Source organism: Stenella coeruleoalba (assembly GCF_951394435.1).
Source record: "Stenella coeruleoalba genome assembly, contig: scaffold_55, whole genome shotgun sequence".
NCBI lineage: Eukaryota > Metazoa > Chordata > Mammalia > Artiodactyla > Delphinidae > Stenella > Stenella coeruleoalba.
Window position 1 is genome coordinate 567,672 of NW_027646028.1, and position 21,535 is coordinate 589,206.

Consider the following 21,535-nt stretch of genomic DNA (forward strand, 5'->3'; position numbering starts at 1 on the left):
TTTATCTGTGCTCATTTCAATCTCTGGTTTTATGCAGCACCCCAACTCACCTTTCCCCTTAAGCAAGCATAAGTTGGTTTTCTAAATTTGAGACCCTGTTCTGTTCTGTAATTCAGTTCCTGTGTAGCCAAGTTTACATTCCGTGTATTACTGATATCTTATGATGTTTCTTTTTCTGTGTGACTTATTTCAGTTAGAATCATCATACCTGAATCCACTCATTGTGCTGCTAAGGGCCTGATGACATAGATTTCATTGCTGAGTGATATTGCTTTGTAAGTAAATACCACAACTTCTTTATCCATTTTTCACTTTCTGCGATGTTGAACTTGTACTGTAAAAGAGGTTCTTGTAAACAGAGCCGTCCCAAACTTTGGGGTGGCTGTGTCTTTTTGATTTTAATTTCCCTAAGCTATAGGACCATAAGTGGAAGTGCCCTAGGCTCTGTTGCTTTGTTTTTTCGATGTTTCAGGAAACACCATACACTTCTCCCGAGTGTCTGTTGGCAATTTACATCCCGCCCATCAGCATAACAAGGCTCCCAGTTCTCCATGGCCTGTCCAGCCTTTCTGGATTTTACACTTTTTTCAGATGGCCCTTTTGACCGGGGGAAGTGAGACTTCATTGTAGTGCAGATTTCCTTTGCAAGCTTGCTTGGTTGGCCAAAAAGGGCGTATGCGTTTTTTCCTGAATATATTCAGGAAAAAACGCATACGCCCTTTTTGGCCAAGTGCATCATTGTGGACGTTCTGCCTCTTTTCCTATGCTTTCAATGCAATTCCAGTCTACCTCCTGAAATCGGTTTCCTGCAATTCTGCCCCGCTTTCAAGTCCTCTTGGCAGCCTTACTTCAGTCTATTTTTGGACGATAGCTGTCATTTATAACTCTGCAGGTTTGTGAGTTACAGTGCCCCTGAGCTCCTTTCTTCAACTCGTTTTCTTGTGAGCTGGCTACAACACCGCTGGATGGCTTCAGGCCCTAATCTGGTTCCGGCACGGCATGCTGAGCCTTTGGTTATTTCCTCTTTCTGGTGGGAAATGAGAGTTAAATTTGCCCGTCCAGACACCTCCAGCTAGTCTCTCATTGGTTCTCCCTATTCCTGTTCATCTTCCGCAGAAATTGCAAACGGGGCCAAACAGGAGGTTAAAGGTGCTGACTCTCCAAGTGGGGAGAGTGTTAGTAAAGCGTCTGGAATGTTGCACCCGAGTACCAGGGGAGGAAAACTGAGACATATTTGAACACGTCTCCCGTTCACACGGTTGATCATACTCTGGGTTCCACATGCATGTTTTAGCTGAAGGAAGAATACCTTAAACCTGGAGAGTTGAGACCCGTGTAATGGGTACCATGCAATATGACTTCAAAGGGTTTTCATTTGCTCACCGAACCTCTCCAATCCTATCACTGCTGCGTTTATGCCCCTGTACACACGCTTGATTCTCTTTTGGAGACATAGCAATCCATAGGTTTTAAGATACTTACTAGTCAGGTACATTCTTAGGCGTTTAATATGGGGTGTTGAGTCCATTTCGTTGAGCAAGGAGTAGCTCTTGTCTATTCCATATTTGGCTTAAGGAACTTTATCTGTGCTCATTTCAATCTCTGGTTTTATGCAGCACCCCAACTCACCTTCCCCCTTAAGCAAGCATAAGTTGGTTTTCTAAACTTGAGACACTGTTCTGTTTTGTAATTCAGTTCATGTGTAGCCAAGTTCACATTCTGTGTATTAGTGATACCTTATGATGTTTCTTTTCTGTGTGACTTATTTCAGTTCGAATCATCATACCTGAATCCACTCATTATGCTGCTACGGGCCTGATGACATAGATTTCATTGCTGAGTGATATTGCATTGTACGTAAGTACCACAAGTTCTTTATCCATTTTTCACTTTCTGCGATATTGAACTTGTACTGTAAAGGAGGTTCTTGTAAACAGAGCCGTCCCAAACTTTGGGGTGGCTGTGTCTTTTTGATTTTAATTTCCCTAAGCTATAGGACCATAAGTGGAAGTGCCCTAGGTTCTGTTGCTTTGTTTTTTAGATGTTTCAGGAAACACCATACACTTCTCCAGAGTGGCTGTTGGCAATTTACATCCCGCCCATCAGCATAAGAAGGCTCCCAGTTCTCCATGTCCTGTCGTGCCTTTATGGATTTTACACTTTTTTCAGATGGCCCTTTTGACCAGGTGGAAATGAGACTTCATTGTAGTGCAGATTTCCTTTGCAAGCTTGCTTGGTTGGCCAAAAAGTGCGTATGCGTTTTTTCCTGAATATATTCAGGAAAAAACACATACGCCCTTTTTGGCCAAGTGCATCATTGTCGAGTTTCTGACTCTCTTCATATGCTTTCAATGCAATTCCAGTCTACCTCCTGAAATCGGTTTCCTGCAATTCTGCCTTGCTTTCAATGCCTCTTCATAGCCTTACCTCAATATATTTTTTAAAAATAGTTGGCCTTTATAACTCTGCAGGTTTTTGAATTGCAGTGGCCCTTAGCTCCATTTTTTAGCTCTTATTTTTGTGGTATTGCCCCATAACCACAGGATTCCTTGAAGCCCTATTTTTCTTCTGGGGCACCTGCTGTGCCTTTGGTTAATTCTTCTTACTGATGTGATATTAGAGTGACATGTGCCCATTGAAACCGCTACAGCTAGTTTCTCACTGGTTCCCCCTATTCCCATTCATCCTCTGCACTAACTGCAGACTGTGCGATACCAGAACTTAAAGGCATTGACTCCATGTGGGGATGTTGTTAGTAAAGTGGCTGGAATGTCGATCCGGAGCCCCAGGAGAGGAAAAATGAGGTGCGTTTTAGAAACCTTTCCCGATCATATGGTATACCAGTCGCTGGGTTTCCCAAGCATGGTTTAGCTGTAGGAAGATTCCCTTCAACCTGAAGTGTTGGGACCCTTGGACTGAGTAGCATGAAGTATTGCATTAAACTTTCGGCAGTTGCTCACCAAAGCTCACCAATCCTGTCAGCCCCAAGTGTCCAGCCTTATGTCTTATCCAGCTGTGGGTTTATATGTGGTCAATCCAGGTTGCATCATAGCCCCTGAGCGAATTTTGTAAGAATTTTTCTCTCTTTCATTGTTTCAGCGTTTTGTTTTTAAAATTTATTTCTATAATGGGGTTTAGCTCCTTTTCACTGCTGTGTTTGTGCCGCTCTGCACACACTTGATTCCCTTATGGAGATATATCAATACATGGGTTTTAAGATTCTTATTCCTCAGATATATTTCTCTGCGGTGTATAGGGTGTGTTGAGGCCTGTTCATTGAGCAAGGTGTAGATCTTGTCTAATACCTATTTGGTTTATTGAACGGTATCTGTGCTAATTTCAAACTCTGGTTTTATGCATCACCCCACCTCTCCTTTCCCCTTAAGCTGACATAAGTGTGTTTTCTAAGTGTGAGACACTGTTCTGTTCTGTAATTCATTTCTTGTGCAGCCATATTTACCCTCCCTCTATAAGTGATATCTTATGATATGTTTCTTTTTCTGTTTGACTTATTTCAAGTAGTATTATCGGACCTAAATCCACTCTTTATCCTTCTACTAGCCTTATTACATTGATTTCATGGTGAAGAGATATTCCATTGTACATAAGTACCACATCTTCTTTATCATTGTTCTCTTTCCTGGGATATTTAAGGTGTACTGAAGTTGAGGTTCTTGTAAACAGAGTAGCCCTAAACTGTGGTGTGCTTGTGTCTTGTTGATTTTTAGACTTCCCTAGATATACTCCCATGATTGGAAGTGTCCTATGCTCTGTAGCTCTGTTTTTTAGATGATTTAGGAACCACCATACACTTCTCCAGAGTGGCTCTCGGCAGTTCACACACTGCCCATCAGCGTATAAAGGCTCCCTGTTCTCCATGGCCTGTCCTGCATTTCTGGTTTTTACAATTTTTTAGGATGGCCCTTTTGACCGGTGGGAAGTGAGACTTCTTTGTTGTGCACATTTGCATTGCTTGCTTGCTTCATTGCCCATAAAGTGCGTATGCGTTTTTTCCTGGATATAATCAGGAAAAAACGCATACGCCCTTTTGGGCCAACTGCATCATTGTCGAAATTCTGCCGCTTTTCATGTGCGTTAAAGACGAGTCCAATCTATCTCTTGAAATCTGTTTCTTGCAATTCTGTCTTGCATTCAGATCCTCTTCTTTGCCTTACCTCAACATATTTTTGGACGTTAGTTTTCATTTATAACTCTGCAGGTTTGTGAATTGCAGTGACCCTGAGCTCCATTTTTTAAGTTGCTCTTTTGTGAGCTGGCCTCAAACCCACAGGATTGCTTCAGGCCCTATTTTGGCTCCGGCGAGGCAGGCTGAGCCTTTCTTTAATTCTTATTCTTAATGGGAAATTAGAGTGATATGTGCCCGTCCAAACCCCTACAACTCTTCTCTCATTGGTTCCCCCTCTTCCCGTTCATCCTCCTCACAATTTGCAAAATGTGTGAAACAGAAGTTTAAATGTGCTGATTCTCCAAGTGGGGAGATTCTAAGTAGCGTGGCTGGAATGGTGAACAGGAGCACCAGGAGAGGATAAATGAGGTGCATTTTAGACACATCTCCCGATCACATGGTGTACAGTCCTCTGGGTTTTCCATGCATGTTTTAGCTGTAGGAAGATCCCTTGAACCTGCAGATTTGGGACCCATTGAATGGGTACCAGGTAGTATTACTTTAAAGGGTGTGCATTTCCTCACCCAACCTCACATTTCTCTTAGCGCAAACAGTTTCCAGCCTTATGTCTCATCCTGCTGTGGGTCTAGATGTGTTCAATCCATGTTGCATCACCGTCCCTGAGGAAAAGTTGTAAGAGGTTTTCTCTGTCTCTCTGTCGTTTATTTTTTTCAATTTATTACTATATTGGTTACAGCTGATTTTCAAAGCTCTGTTTCTTGCTGCTGTACATCCACTTGATTCGCGTACAGAGAGACATCAATAAATTCTTTTTCAGATTCTTACCAGTCGTATATATTCTTTTCCGGTGACTTGAGTGTGCTGAGTGCAGTTCTTTTAGCTACCGTGTAGGCCTTGTTGATTATCAGTTTGGTATTTGGAATGGTATCTTTGCTAATTTCAACCTCCTGGATGATGCCTCACCCCTCCCCACCTTTCCCGTTTAGCAGCCTTATGCGTGTTTTCTACATATTTGACTATGTTTTTGTTTTGTAATTTATTTCATGTGTAGCCATTTTGGATTCCACCTTTAAGTGATATCTTATGATATGTGTCTTTTTCTTTTTGAATTCTGTCACTTAGAATGATCATACGTAACTCCTCCGGAGTCGTTACAACTGGCCATATTTCATTGATTTCCAGGCTGAATAATATTCCACTCTACCTAAGTACCACATCTCTATCCATTTTTTCCCTCCAGAGACATTTAAGTTATATCCTAGTCGAGGATCTTTTAAACAGAGAGGGGGTAAACATTGGGGTGCCTGTGTCCTCTCGATTTTTGTTTTTCCCAAGATATACGCCCATGAGTGCAAGTGCCCTATGCTCTGTAGCTCATTTTTTAGATGCTTTAGTAAACACAATACACTTCTCCAGAATGGCCGTTGGCAATATACATTTCCACTATAAGTCTCACAGGGCTCCCTCTTCTCGTTGCCCTGTCCTGCATTTCTGTTGTTTACGCTTTATGAGGATGGCTCTTCTGACTGATGCGAAGTGATATCTTTTGTAGTATTGACTTCCAGTGCCCACCTGTTTGGTTGGCTAAAAAAGTGTATGCCCTTTTCTTGAATATATACAGAAAAGAACGCATACACCCTTTTTGGCCAACTGCAATGTTGGCAATGTTCAGCTCCTTTTCTTGTGCTTAATGGCGAGTCCTTTCTACCTCCTCAAATCCCTTTCCTGCCATTCTCCCTTGCTTACAAGTCCTTTTCTCTGACTTTCCTCAAGACATTTTTCAGTGATGGATATTTTCAACTCTGCAGTTTTGTGAATTTTACTGCCCCTGAGTTCCATTGTTCAACTCGTGTTTATGGGAACTGGCCACAAAGCAGCGGGATTTCCTCAAGCCCTATACTGTTTCCATGGGCAACCCTAGCCTTTGGTCAATTCGTCTTCCTGATTGGAAATTAGAGTGACATGTGCCTGTCTGAACACCTAGGACTTGTCTCTCATTGTTCCTCATCCTTCCGCTTCATCCTCTGGACAAATTCCAAACTGTACGCAACAGGATGTTGACAGTGCTGACATCTCCAAGTGGGGAGACTGTTAGTAAAGACGCTGGAGGGGTGAACCCGAGCACCAGGAGATGAGGAGATGAGATGCCTTTTCCAAACTCTTCCCGATCAGACGGTATACCATCCTCTGGGTGTGACAGACATGTTTTAGCAGTAGGAAGAGTCCCATTCATGTAAGGAGAACACCAGGGCTTTTTCAAAATCAGTGTCTCCCCGAAACTCAAACTGGGGAAGTTTTTAAGCTACGGCTACACATATGTTCATTAAGGGCCTTGGGGAGTAGGCAGAGTCCAAACTTTAGATGATTGAAGTCTTCAGGGTCAGAAGCACTCACCACCAGCTTCCCTTAGGCTACACTTTAACTGTCATTGATAGATGATGTCAATAAAAATATCTATTCTTTTTCAGATTATTTCCCCTTATAGGTTATTGCAAAATGTTGAGTGTAGTTCCCTGTGCTATACAGTAGTTCCTTGTTGATGATCTATTTTATACATAGCAGTGTGTATGTGTTAATTCCAAACTGTTAATTTATCCCTCCTCCCACCTTTCCCCTTTGGTAATAATAAATTATAAGATTTTATACTTCTCAGAAATGGGGGAGCTGAAAGAGAGGTATCATTTTCAATGGAAAAGCATTTAAAACAAGATTGAAGGTTTAACCAAGATTATTAGCTGTACATCCTTGGAAAGAAATCACTTCGTTTCTCTAATATTGACCTGACAAATAAGACAAACCTTTTCACTGAACTTGCTTATAAAAAGTGATGGAAATATCAAATGGAAGTGTTAAAAACATCTTATTTTACCCGAGCCTTATACACTGTTCTATGTTAACTACAGTTTGGCTCACACATCTGTTCATTGAGGTTACAATAGTCTCAATTTCTGTTACTGATCCTCCAGAGTGGACCCCAACAAGTGTCCCCCTGCCCAGGGTCATTGGGGCCAACAGATCGAGACTGAGTTTTGTTCACAAGCAAAGGAAACTTTATATTTTGATCAGAGAATGGAGAGGTGAGAGCATGCACTACCCCGTGGGCTGTGGGCTGGGCTGCTGTGTAGAGATCCTGTCAGAGTCAGTGGGAGGGAGGGAGGCGGCGGAGCTCTCGAGGGCCGGGTTGGCTGTAGCTCAGGCTCTATATCGTGGAGTCTGCACTGGGCCCCAGGAGCTGAGGTGTCGACCCAGCCATTCTGCACTAGGAAATCTGGTCTGAAGTGCCAGGTGTGGAACCTCTGCATGCGGGACCCTAGGAGCACGTGAAATTAGACAAAGCACAAAGGATAAAAAAGGTTAGACTTGACTTTATTGCCCAGATTCTATTTTTATCTCCCAGGGATTTTTAATGGGCTTTGCTGGGGACAAACCCCTCCTCTGCCTTTTGTCCCGTTCCTCATTCTTGGAGTGCTGAGGGTGCAGACCCTTCTTCTGTAACTGCTGAGTGCTGAGTTGGGAGCCCTCATACCCTGGGACGAGGGTCAGAGCTTCTCCCCAGCAGCCTCCCGGTGACGTTGATTGTCCCCAGGACCCCTGCCTCCCTGCTCGTCCACCTGAGCACCAGCATTGGAAGTGTTATAGATTCTAATGACCTTTAAGGGTCCAGGAAAGAGATGTGCAGAGACGCTGTGGGGGCCGGTTTCACCCCGCCCCACATTTGTTCGGCCACCTTAGGCTGACCGTCTCTGCCAGCCTAGATGCTCTGACCAGTAGTCTGCGCTTTCTTCAGTTAGGCCCCTGAATTAACGTACAAACAGCACCAGGTGTCAGAGCCCTGCCCGCTCAACTCCCAGACAGTCCAGGGTCAGTGGTGATCAAGGACCATGATGGCTACTGAGTCAACAGCCTTTTGAAGTAAACAGGAGTCCAGCCGGTCTTATTGGCCACCATCATCACGGTGTCTGTAGGCTTTTCTATGGTGACAGTGTGGTATACTGTTCCCCCGCCAAGATTATTAGCTCCCCTCTGGGTGCAGTAAGTCCTGCAAGCAGTAGTCTACTCTTTTGGGACACACTCTTGTTGTTTTATGAGAGAAACTCCAGGTCAAGTGATGTTCACACGAGTCGTCATGGTGCCCTGTTGCCCCCGGTTATCTCTCTGGATGTTGGAGTTGGAGGGCCTCCTCACTCGAGGTCGGTGTGCCCACGGAGCGAACCCTGCAACTTCAGGGCATGGTTGGTGGTTAGGATCACCACGTGGGGTCCTTTTCCCTTAGGAGGGAGGTGGCCTTTTGGGCTGCTGATTTCCAGGTTTTTAGATACCGCCAGTATCTTGGCCAGATGTGGCAGTGGGCCAAGCCCCTTAGTGACCGTAGTTTATCCTACCTGGATGGCATTCTTGCATTGTTCCATTTCAAGTGGTCCCAGTTTTTGCACTAATTCTCCAATGGCGATTCACCTTTCACCGGGAATGTAAAGGTCAAAGGGTTTAGCTAAATTAGGGAGTTCCAGGGCAAGGGTCTGAATTGACTGCTCTTTCCATTCTTGAAAGGCCACTTCTGGATTCTATTCAAAAGGATCATCATCTTTTCCTTTCAGTGTTTCATATAGAGGCCCAGCTAGTAGACTGTAGTTAGGGATCCAGAAGCAGCAAACCCTGGCCTCCCCAGGAACCCCTAAGCTGTCTTCTAGTTTTAGAAAGGGGTAAGGCTGAAAATGGTTTCTTCCCTTTCCTGGGATGGGCTTCTCTGACCTTCTGTGAGAATGAAGCCCAGGCAGGTCACCGCAGTCTGTGATATTTGAGCTTTTTCTTGGACAACTTCTATCCTTTATTGGCTTGGTAGTTCAGAGGCCTCCTTAGTAGGGCTGGTGATCAGAATGTCGTCTGCATATTGAAGGAGGGTTTCCTTTTCCAGAGGTAGAACTTTTAGGTCTTTAGCTAAGCTTTCCCCAAAGATGGTGTGGGAATTTTTGCACCCTTGGGGCCAGACGGCCCGGAAGTATTGTTTTAGTTGTATGTTGAGTCCTGCCACTCACAAGCCAAAATTTCTTGTGACTCTGGGACTAATGGAATACAAAAGAAGGCATCATTGAAGACTAATACAGAATACCATGTCCTGGTGGTTGGTAGAATGACCAGCAGGGTGTAGGAATTAGGAGCAACTGGAGGTATATCCTCGGTGGCTTCACTGACTGTCCTGACATCCTTTACCAGGTCCCCAGCAGCCCATGGGGCTCTCGTGGTCAGACCAATCCCAGAATATGGAGCTCACCTGGGCAGGTACCCCACCCCCACCCCAGCCCACGGGGCTCTCGTGGTCAGGCCCCTCCCAGGATACAGAGCTACCCTTGCGGGTACCGTGGCAGGGCTGGGCACACAGGAACCGTGCACATAGCCCTCATTGCAGAGCACCCCCAGCTCACCTGTCGCTCAGAGCTGACACAGAGCACCTCAGAGCAGGACTTGAACTAACAAACAGCAGCTGCGACAGGTCTGTGACCCTGGGCATCACTCCGTGAGGCCTCCCTCCACCTGGTCTTCCAGAGACTTCCACTGCACCCGGGGCACCAGGCCTCTGTCTCCAACCACCACCCACCCCTCCTCTGCCTGACTCCTGGGTTCCTCTCATTAGGAGAGGGTTTTCTTGAAGTTGTCTCCCACTCATGGGCCAGATAAAATGATTAGAAAACAAGCCAAAGCTGCAGCCCCTTGTCTATCCTGACTCTCAGGAGCCCACACCTGTTCCTTGGACCTGGCCGGTTCAGCAAGTTCCATTTTCTGCAACTGTGAGCCCCTGAGGGGTGATGATTGGCTGACCTGGGCAGCCTTACCGTGCCGGCCAGCCCTCCCCAGGTGTGCCTGGGTTGAGATCAATATAAATACCACTCCAGGCAGCAAGAGCCCCTGCAGCCGTGCCTGACGCCATTTTCTCTGCCCTGTCAGCAGTCTCGGGGCTGGGCTGGTGGGAGGGAGTGAGAGGCCACGGCTTTGTGGGTGGCCCAGTGTGAGTGGGGCTCTGCTGGACTTTCTGCAGCAGTTGCCAGGCTGCCACCTGCTAAAGAAGAGGATGTGTCACCCATACCTGCTGCTGGAATTTCTCCCTGGGCAGAGGTGAGGAAGGAAAAAAGCAGTGGGGGCAGGGACAGGACGGGTATCTCAGGCAGGGAAATGGAAATCTTCCAGAAGAGCACCCAGGGCCAGGACCATCCTGGCTGGCCTGCAGGCACCAAGTCGGCCGGCATGCTGTCACTCGTGTGGCTCTATGGCCCTTCCTCTAGGCTTTCAAGTCCTTGTATATATTCAGGTGTTTTACCTGGGACGGGTGGGAATAGTTCAGCAGCAACTGGCCTGGGGCTCAGCTCACGTTTACTCACAGATGCCTCGGCACGGTGCCCCAGCTTTGCAATGAGGACGCTTGTTGCGTGGGGGCTGCTGGCTGAATGGGAGACGATTCCCCACCACTGACCAACTTCAGAATTGTTTACAACTGGAGCAAGTGCCCTGATACGGTTTTCCTCTGTGGAACTGGTGGGTTCTGTGTTTTTTTTCTCTTTTTCGTTTTTGGTTCAAGGTAGATTTTATTCCTCTTTTTTGTATTTACAGATATAAGCATGGAAATAATTTATTCATATAAATACATGTATGTGCAGGGAATAATTGTTTTTTCTGTTTTATTTTTTAAATTTTACTTCTTTTTAATTTTGAATTTTATTTTATATTTTTATACAGCAGGTTCTTATTGGTTATCTATTTTATACATATAAATGTATACATGCCAATCCCAGTCTCTCAACTCCTCCCACCACCACCCCCCCAACAGCTTTCCCCCCTTGTTGTCCATACGTTTGTTGTCTACATCTGTTGCTCTGTTTATGCCTTGCAAAATGGTTAATCTGTACAGTTTTTCTAGGTTCCACATATATGCATGGATATACAAGATTTGTTTTTCTCTTTCTGACTTACTTCACTCTGTATGACAGTCTCTAGATCCATCGACGTCTCTACAAATGACCCAATTTCATTCCTTTTCATGGCTGAGTAATATTCCATTTTATATATGTACCACAGCTTTATGCATTCGTCTGTCTGTGGGCATTTAGGTTGCTTCCATTACCTCGATATTGTAAATAGTGATGCAATGAACATTGCGGTGAATGACTCTTTTTGATTTATGGTTTTGTCTGGGTATATGTCCAGTACTGGGATTGCTGTATCATATGGTAATTCTATTGTTAGTTTCTTAAGAAATTCCATATTGTTCCCCATAATGACTGTATCAATTTATATTCCCAACAATAGTGGAAGAGGGTTCCTTTTCTCCACACCCTTTCCAGCATTTTTTGTTTGTAGATTTTCAATGATGCCTATTCTACCAGGTGTGAGGTGATACCTCATTGTTGAATCCATTTCGTTGAGCAAGGGGTAGCTCTTGTCTATTACATATTTGGCTTATGGAACGGTATCTGTGCTAATTTCAAACTCTGCTTTTATGCAGCACCCCAACTCACCTTCCCCCTTAAGCAGGCATAAGTTGGTTTTCTAAACTTGAGACCCTGTTCTGTTTTGTAATTCAGTTCATGTGTAGCCAAGTTCACATTCCGTGTATTAGTGATACCTTATGATGTTTCTTTTTCTGTGTGACTTATTTCACTTAGAATCATCGTGCCTCAATCCACTCATTATGCTGGTACGGGCCTGGTGACATAGATTTCATTGCTGAGTGGTATTCTGTTGTACAGAAGTACCGCAACTTCTTTATCCATTATTTGCTCTCTGGGATATTTAACTTGTGCCGTAGAAGAGATTCCTGTAAAAAGAGCCGTCCCAAATTTTGGGGTTGCTGTGTCTTTTTGATATTAATTTCCCTAAGCTATAGGACCATAAGTGGAAGTGCCCTAGGCTCTGTTGCTTTGTTTTTTAGATGTTTCAGGAAACACCATATACTTCTCCCGAGTGGCTGTTGGCAATTTACATCCCGCCCATCAGCATAACAAGGCTCCCAGTTCTCCATGGCCTGTCCTGCCTTTCTGGATTTTACACTTTATTCTGATGGCCCTTTTGACCGGGGGGAAGTGAGACTAAATTGTAGTGCAGATTTCCTTTGCAAGCTTGCTTGGTTGGCCAAAAAGGGCGTATGCGTTTTTTCCTGAATATATTCAGGAAAAAACGCATACGCCATTGTTGGCCTAGTGCATCACTGTGGACGTTCTGCCTCATTTCCTATGCTTGAAATGCAATTCCTGTCTACCTCCTGAAATCGGTTTCCTGCAATTCTGCCCCGCTTTCAAGTCCTCTTGGCAGCCTTACTTCAGTGAATTTTTGGACAATAGCTGTCATTTATAACTCTGCAGGTATGTGAATTACAGTGCCCCTGAGCTCCTTTCTTCAACTCGCTTTCTTGTGACCTGGCCGCAACACCGCAGGATGGCTTCAGGCCCTAATCTGGTTCCTGCACGGCATGCTGAGCCTTTGGTTAATTCCTCTTCCTGGTGGGAAATGAGAGTTAAATTTGCCCGTCCAGACACCTCCAGCTAGTCTCTCATTGGTTCTCGCTATTCCTGTTCATCTTCCGCAGAAATTGCAAACTGGACCAAACAGGAGGTTAAAGGCGCTGACTCTCCAAGTGGGGAGAGTGTTAGTAAAGCGTCTGGAATGTTGCACCCGAGTACCAGGGTACGAAAACTGAGACATATTTGAACACGTCTCCCGTTCACACGGTTGATCATACTCTGGGTTCCACATGCATGTTTTAGCTCAAGGAAGAATACCTTAAACCTGCAGAGTTGAGACCCGTGGAATGGGTACCATGCAATATGACTTCAAAGGGTCTTCATTTGCTCACCGAATCTCTCCAATCCTATCACTGCTGCGTTTACGCCCCTGTACACAGGCTTGATTCTCTTTTGGAGACATAGCAATCCATAGGTTTTAAGATACTTACTAGTCATGTACATTCTTAGGCGTTTAATATGGGGTGTTGAGTCCATTTCGTTGAGCAAGGAGTAGCTCTTGTCTATTCCATATTTGGCTTAAGGAACTTTATCTGTGCTCATTTCAATCTCTGGTTTTATGCAGCACCCCAACTCACCTTTCCCCTTAAGCAAGCATAAGTTGCTTTTCTAAATTTGAGACCCTGTTCTGTTTTGGAATTCAGTTCCTGTGTAGCCACGTTTACATTCTGTGTATTAGTGATATCTTATGATGTTTCTTTTTCTGTGTGACTTATTTCAGTTAGAATCATCGTACCTGAATCCACTCATTATGCTGCTATGGGCCTGATGACATAGATTTCATTGCTGAGTGATACTGCATTGTACGTAAGTACCACAAGTTCTTTATCCATTTTTCACTTTCTGTGATATTGAACTTCTACGGTAAATGAGGTTCTTGTAAACAGAGGCGTCCCAAACTTTGGGGTGGCTGTGTCTTTTTGATTTTAATTTCCCTAAGCTATAGGACCATAACTGGAAGTGCCCTAGGCTCTGTTGCTTTGTTTTTTCGATGTTTAAGGAAACACCATACACTTCTCCCGAGTGTCTGTTGGCAATTTACATCCTGCCCATCAGCATAACAAGGCTCCCAGTTCTCCATGGCCTGTCCTGCCTTTCTGGATTTTACACATATTTCAGATGGCCATTTTGACTGGGGGGAAGTGAGACTTCATTGTACTGCAGATTTCCTTTGCAAACTTGCTTGGTTGGCCAAAAAGGGCGTATGCGTTTTTTCCTGAATATATTCAGGAAAAAACACATATGCACTTTTTGGCCAAGTGCATCATTGTGGACGTTCTGCCTCTTTTCCTATGCTTTCAATGCAATTCCAGTCTACCTCCTGAAATCGGTTTCCTGCAATTCTGCCCCGCTTTCAAGTCCTCTTGGCAGCCTTACTTCAGTCTATTTTTGGACGATAGCTGTCATTTATAACTCTGCAGGTTTGTGAATTACAGTGCCCCTGAGCTCCTTTCTTCAACTCGCTTTCTTTTGAGCTGGCCGCAACACTGAAGGATGGCTTCAGGCCCTAATCTGGTTCCGGCACGGCACGCTGAGCCTTTGGTTATTTCCTCTTCCTGGTGGGAAATTAGAGTTAAATTTGCCCGTCCAGACACCTCCAGCTAGTCTCTCATTGGTTCTCGCTATTCCTGTTCATCTTCCGCAGAAATTGCAAACTGGGCCAAACAGGAGGTTAAAGGCGCTGACTCTCCAAGTGGGGAGAGTGTTAGTAAAGCGTCTGGAATGTTGCACCCGAGTACCAGGGGAGGAAAAGTGAGACATATTTGAACACGTCTCCTGTTCACACGGTTGATCATACTCTGGGTTCCACATGCATGTTTTAGCTGAAGGAAGAATACCTTAAACCTGCAGAGTTGAGACCCGTGGAATGGGTACCATGCAATATGACTTCAAAGGGTCTTCATTTGCTCACCGAACCTCTCCAATCCTATCACTGCTGCATTTATGCCCCTGTACACACGCTTGATTCTCTTACAGAGACATAGCAATCCATAGGTTTTAAGATACTTACTAGTCAGGTACATTCTTAGGCGTTTAATATGGGGTGTTGAGTCCATTTCGTTGAGCAAGGAGTAGCTCTTGTCTATTCCATATTTGGCTTAAGGAACTTTATCTGTGCTCATTTCAATCTCTGGTTTTATGCAGCACCCCAACTCACCTTTCCCCTTAAGCAAGCATAAGTTGGTTTTCTAAATTTGAGACCCTGTTCTGTTCTGTAACTGAGTTCCTGTGTAGCCAAGTTTACATTCCGTGTATTACTGATATCTTATGATGTTTCTTTCTCTGTGTGACTTATTTCAGTTAGAATCGTCATACCTGAATCCACTCATTGTGCTGCTAAGGGCCTGATGACAGAGATTTCATTGCTGAGTGATATTGCTTTGTAAGTAAATACCACAACTTCTTTATCCATTTTTCACTTTCTGCGATGTTGAACTTGTACTGTAAACGAGGTTCTTGTAAACAGAGGCGTCCCAAACTTTGGGGTGGCTGTGTCTTTTTGATTTTAATTTCCCTAAGCTATAGGACCATAACTGGAAGTGCCCTAGGCTCTGTTGCTTTGTTTTTTCGATGTTTAAGGAAACACCATACACTTCTCCCGAGTGTCTGTTGGCAATTTACATCCTGCCCATCAGCATAACAAGGCTCCCAGTTCTCCATGGCCTGTCCTGCCTTTCTGGATTTTACACATATTTCAGATGGCCATTTTGACTGGGGGGAAGTGAGACTTCATTGTACTGCAGATTTCCTTTGCAAACTTTCTTGGTTGGCCAAAAAGGGCGTATGCGTTTTTTCCTGAATATATTCAGGAAAAAACACATATGCACTTTTTGGCCAAGTGCATCATTGTGGACGTTCTGCCTCTTTTCCTATGCTTTCAATGCAATTCCAGTCTACCTCCTGAAATCGGTTTCCTGCAATTCTGCCCCGCTTTCAAGTCCTCTTGGCAGCCTTACTTCAGTCTATTTTTGGACGATAGCTGTCATTTATAACTCTGCAGGTTTGTGAATTACAGTGCCCCTGAGCTCCTTTCTTCAACTCGCTTTCTTTTGAGCTGGCCGCAACACTGAAGGATGGCTTCAGGCCCTAATCTGGTTCCGGCACGGCACGCTGAGCCTTTGGTTATTTCCTCTTCCTGGTGGGAAATTAGAGTTAAATTTGCCCGTCCAGACACCTCCAGCTAGTCTCTCATTGGTTCTCGCTATTCCTGTTCATCTTCCGCAGAAATTGCAAACTGGGCCAAACAGGAGGTTAAAGGCGCTGACTCTCCAAGTGGGGAGAGTGTTAGTAAAGCGTCTGGAATGTTGCACCCGAGTACCAGGGGAGGAAAAGTGAGACATATTTGAACACGTCTCCTGTTCACACGGTTGATCATACTCTGGGTTCCACATGCATGTTTTAGCTGAAGGAAGAATACCTTAAACCTGCAGAGTTGAGACCCGTGGAATGGGTACCATGCAATATGACTTCAAAGGGTCTTCATTTGCTCACCGAACCTCTCCAATCCTATCACTGCTGCATTTATGCCCCTGTACACACGCTTGATTCTCTTTTGGAGACATAGCAATCCATAGGTTTTAAGATACTTACTAGTCAGGTACATTCTTAGGCGTTTAATATGGGGTGTTGAGTCCATTTCGTTGAGCAAGGAGTAGCTCTTGTCTATTCCATATTTGGCTTAAGGAACTTTATCTGTGCTCATTTCAATCTCTGGTTTTATGCAGCACCCCAACTCACCTTTCCCCTTAAGCAAGCATAAGTTGGTTTTCTAAATTTGAGACCCTGTTCTGTTCTGTAACTGAGTTCCTGTGTAGCCAAGTTTACATTCCGTGTATTACTGATATCTTATGATGTTTCTTTCTCTGTGTGACTTATTTCAGTTAGAATCGTCATACCTGAATCCACTCATTGTGCTGCTAAGGGCCTGATGACAGAGATTTCATTGCTGAGTGATATTGCTTTGTAAGTAAATACCACAACTTCTTTATCCATTTTTCACTTTCTGCGATGTTGAACTTGTACTGTAAACGAGGTTCTTGTAAACAGAGGCGTCCCAAACTTTGGGGTGGCTGTGTCTTTTTGATTTTAATTTCCCTAAGCTATAGGACCATAACTGGAAGTGCCCTAGGCTCTGTTGCTTTGTTTTTTCGATGTTTAAGGAAACACCATACACTTCTCCCGAGTGTCTGTTGGCAATTTACATCCTGCCCATCAGCATAACAAGGCTCCCAGTTCTCCATGGCCTGTCCTGCCTTTCTGGATTTTACACATATTTCAGATGGCCATTTTGACTGGGGGGAAGTGAGACTTCATTGTACTGCAGATTTCCTTTGCAAACTTTCTTGGTTGGCCAAAAAGGGCGTATGCGTTTTTTCCTGAATATATTCAGGAAAAAACACATATGCACTTTTTGGCCAAGTGCATCATTGTGGACGTTCTGCCTCTTTTCCTATGCTTTCAATGCAATTCCAGTCTACCTCCTGAAATCGGTTTCCTGCAATTCTGCCCCGCTTTCAAGTCCTCTTGGCAGCCTTACTTCAGTCTATTTTTGGACGATAGCTGTCATTTATAACTCTGCAGGTTTGTGAATTACAGTGCCCCTGAGCTCCTTTCTTCAACTCGCTTTCTTTTGAGCTGGCCGCAACACTGAAGGATGGCTTCAGGCCCTAATCTGGTTCCGGCACGGCACGCTGAGCCTTTGGTTATTTCCTCATCCTGGTGGGAAATTAGAGTTAAATTTGCCCGTCCAGACACCTCCAGCTAGTCTCTCATTGGTTCTCGCTATTCCTGTTCATCTTCCGCAGAAATTGCAAACTGGGCCAAACAGGAGGTTAAAGGCGCTGACTCTCCAAGTGGGGAGAGTGTTAGTAAAGCGTCTGGAATGTTGCACCCGAGTACCAGGGGAGGAAAAGTGAGACATATTTGAACACGTCTCCTGTTCACACGGTTGATCATACTCTGGGTTCCACATGCATGTTTTAGCTGAAGGAAGAATACCTTAAACCTGCAGAGTTGAGACCCGTGGAATGGGTACCATGCAATATGACTTCAAAGGGTCTTCATTTGCTCACCGAACCTCTCCAATCCTATCACTGCTGCATTTATGCCCCTGTACACACGCTTGATTCTCTTTTGGAGACATAGCAATCCATAGGTTTTAAGATACTTACTAGTCAGGTACATTCTTAGGCGTTTAATATGGGGTGTTGAGTCCATTTCGTTGAGCAAGGAGTAGCTCTTGTCTATTCCATATTTGGCTTAAGGAACTTTATCTGTGCTCATTTCAATCTCTGGTTTTATGCAGCACCCCAACTCACCTTTCCCCTTAAGCAAGCATAAGTTGGTTTTCTAAATTTGAGACCCTGTTCTGTTCTGTAACTGAGTTCCTGTGTAGCCAAGTTTACATTCCGTGTATTACTGATATCTTATGATGTTTCTTTCTCTGTGTGACTTATTTCAGTTAGAATCGTCATACCTGAATCCACTCATTGTGCTGCTAAGGGCCTGATGACAGAGATTTCATTGCTGAGTGATATTGCTTTGTAAGTAAATACCACAACTTCTTTATCCATTTTTCACTTTCTGCGATGTTGAACTTGTACTGTAAACGAGGTTCTTGTAAACAGAGGCGTCCCAAACTTTGGGGTGGCTGTGTCTTTTTGATTTTAATTTCCCTAAGCTATAGGACCATAAGTGGAAGTGCCCTAGGCTCTGTTGCTTTGTTTTTTAGATGTTTCAGGAAACACCATACACTTCTCCCGAGTGTCTGTTGGCAATTTACATCCCGCCCATCAGCATAACAAGGCTCCCAGTTCTCCATGGTCTGTCCTGCTTTTCTGGATTTTACACATTTTTCAGATGGCCCCTTTGACCGGGGGGAAGTGAGACTTCATTGTACTGCAGATTTCCTTTGCAAGCTTGCTTGGTTGGCCAAAAAGGGCGTATGCGTTTTTTCCTGAATATATTCAGGAAAAAACACATACGCCCTTTTTGGCCAAGTGCATCATTGTGGACGCTCTGCCTCTTTTCCTATGCTTTCAATGCAATTCCAGTCTACCTCCTGAAATCGGTTTCCTGCAATTCTGCCCCGCTTTCAAGTCCTCTTGGCAGTCTTACTTCAGTCTATTTTTGGACGATAGCTGTCATTTATAACTCTGCAGGTTTGTGAATTACAGTGCCCCTGAGCTCCTTTCTTCAACTCGCTTTCTTTTCAGCTGGCCGCAACACCACAGTATGGCATTAGGCCCTAATCTGGTTCCGGCCCGGCATGCTGAGCCTTTGGTTAATTCCTCTTCCTGGTTGGAAATGAGAGTTAAATTTGCCCGTCAAGACACCTCCAGCTAGTCTCTCATTGGTTCTTGCTATTCCTGTTCATCTTCCGCAGAAATTGCAAACTGGGCCAAACAGGAGGTTAAAGGCGCTGACTCTCCAAGTGGGGAGAGTGTTAGTAAAGCGTCTGGAATGTTGCACCTGAGTACCAGGGGAGGAAAACTGAGACATATTTGAACACGTCTCCCGATCACATGGTTGATCATACTCTGGGTTCCACATGCATGTTTTAGCTGAAGGAAGAATACCTAAAACCTGGGTAGTTGAAACCCGTGGAATGGGTACCATGCAATATGACTTCAAAGGGTCTTCATTTGCTCACCGAAACTCTCCAATCCTATCACTGCTGCGTTTATGCCCCTGTACACATGCTTGATTCTCTTTCGGAGACATAGCAATCTATAGGTTTTAAGATACTTACTAGTCAGGTACATTCTTAGGCATTTAATATGCGGTGTTGAGTCCATTTCGTTGAGCAAGGAGTAGCTCTTGTCTATTCCATATTTGGCTTAAGGAACTTTATCTGTGCTCATTTCAATCTCTGGTTTTATGCAGCACCCCAACTCACCTTTCCCCTTAAGCAAGCATAAGTTGGTTTTCTAAATTTGAGACCCTGTTCTGTCCTGTAATTCAGTTCCTGTGTAGCCAAGTTTACATTCCGTGTATTACTGATATCTTATGATGTTTCTTTTTTTGTGTGACTTATTTCAGTTAGAATCATCATACCTGAATCCACTCATTGTGCTGCTAAGGGCCTGATGACACAGATTTCATTGCTGAGTGATATTGCTTTGTAAGTAAATACCACAACTTCTTTATCCATTTTTCACTTTCTGCGATGTTGAACTTGTACTGTAAACGAGGTTCTTGTAAACAGAGCCGTTCCAAACTTTGGGGTGGCTGTGTCTTTTTGATTTTAATTTCCCTAAGCTATAGGACCATAAGTGGAAGTGCCCTAGGTTCTGTTGCTTTGTTTTTTAGATGTTTCAGGAAACACCATACACTTCTCCCGAGTGGTTGTTGGCAATTTACATCCCGCCCATCAGCATAACAAGGCTCCCAGTTCTCCATGGCCTGTCCTGCCTTTCTGGATTTTACACTTTTTTCAGATGACCCTTTTGACCGGGGGGAAGTGAGACTTCATTGTAGTGCAGATTTCCTTTGCAAGCTTGCTTGGTTGGCCAAAAAGGGCGTATGCGTTTTTTCCTGAATATATTCAGGAAAAAACGCATACGCCCTTTTTGGCCAAGTGCATCATTGTGGACGTTCTGCCTCTTTTCCTATGCTTTCAATGCAATTCCAGTCTACCTCCTGAAATCAGTTTCCTGCAATTCTGCCCCGCTTTCAAGTCCTCTTGGCAGCCTTACTTCAGTTTATTTTTGGACGATAGCTGTCATTTATAACTCTGCAGGTTTGTGAATTACAGTGCCCCTGAGCTCCTTTCTTCAACTCGCTTTCTTTTGAGCTGGCCGCAACACCACAGGATGGCTTCAGGCCCTAATCTGGTTCCGGTACGGCACGCTGTGCCTTTGGTTATTTCCTCTTCCTGTTGGGAAATGAGAGTTAAATTTGCCCGTCCAGACACCTCCAGCTAGCCTCTCATTGGTTCTCGCTATTCCTGTTCATCTTCCGCAGAAATTGCAAACTGGGCCAAACAGGAGGTTAAAGGGACTGACTCTCCAAGTCGGGAGAGTGTTAGTAAAGCGTCTGGAATGTTGCACCCGAGTACCAGGGGAGGAAAACTGAGACATATTTGAACACGTCTCCCGTTCACATGGTTGATCATACTCTGGGTTCCACATGCATGTTTTAGCTGAAGGAAGAATACCTTAAACCTGGAGAGTTGAGACCCGTGTAATGGGTACCATGCAATATGACTTCAAAGGGTCTTCATTTGCTCACCGAACCTCTCCAATCCTATCACTGCTGCGTTTATTCCCCTGTACACACACTTGATTCTCTTTTGGAAACATAGCAATCCATAGGTTTTAAGATACTTACTAGTCAGGTACATTCTTAGGGGTTTAATATGGGGTTTTGAGTACATTTCGTTGAGCAAGGAGTAGCTCTTGTCTATTCCATATTTGACTTAAGGAACTTTATCTGTGCTCATTTCAATCTCTGGTTTTATGCAGCACCCCAACTCACCTTTCCCCTTAAGCAAGCATAAGTTGGTTTTCTAAATTTGAGACCCTGTTCTGTTTTGGAATGCAGTCCCTGTGTAGCCAAGTTTACATTCCGTGTATTAGTGATATCTTATGATGTTTCTTTTTCTGTGTGACTTATTTCAGTTAGAATCATCGTATCTGAATCCACTCATTGTGCTGCTACGGGCCTGATGACATAGATTTCATTGCTGAGTGATACTGCATTGTACGTAAGTACCACAAGTTCTTTATCCATTTTTCACTTTTTGCGATGTTGAACTTGTACTGTAAACGAGGTTCTTATAAACAGAGGCGTCCCAAACTTTGGGGTGGCTGTGTCTTTTTGATTTTAATTTCCCTAAGCTATAGGACCATAAGTGGCAGTGCCCTAGGCTCTGTTGCTT

At 44.3% G+C, this 21,535-nt stretch overlaps 1 long non-coding RNA gene across 2 annotated transcripts in view; it reads left to right on the forward strand.

Moving 5' to 3' along the window:
* Positions 1-21,535, forward strand: part of LOC307181381 — a 305,523-nt gene that overhangs the window by 140,494 nt on the left and 143,494 nt on the right. The window contains exon 1 of one of the 2 annotated variants that reach the window (XR_013826617.1): positions 18,109-18,201. The exons of the other annotated variant lie outside the window; for it this stretch is intronic. This is a non-coding gene — a long non-coding RNA (uncharacterized lncRNA). Of the gene's footprint in view, positions 1-18,108; positions 18,202-21,535 lie in introns of those variants that run through there. 2 annotated transcript variants of the gene reach the window in all.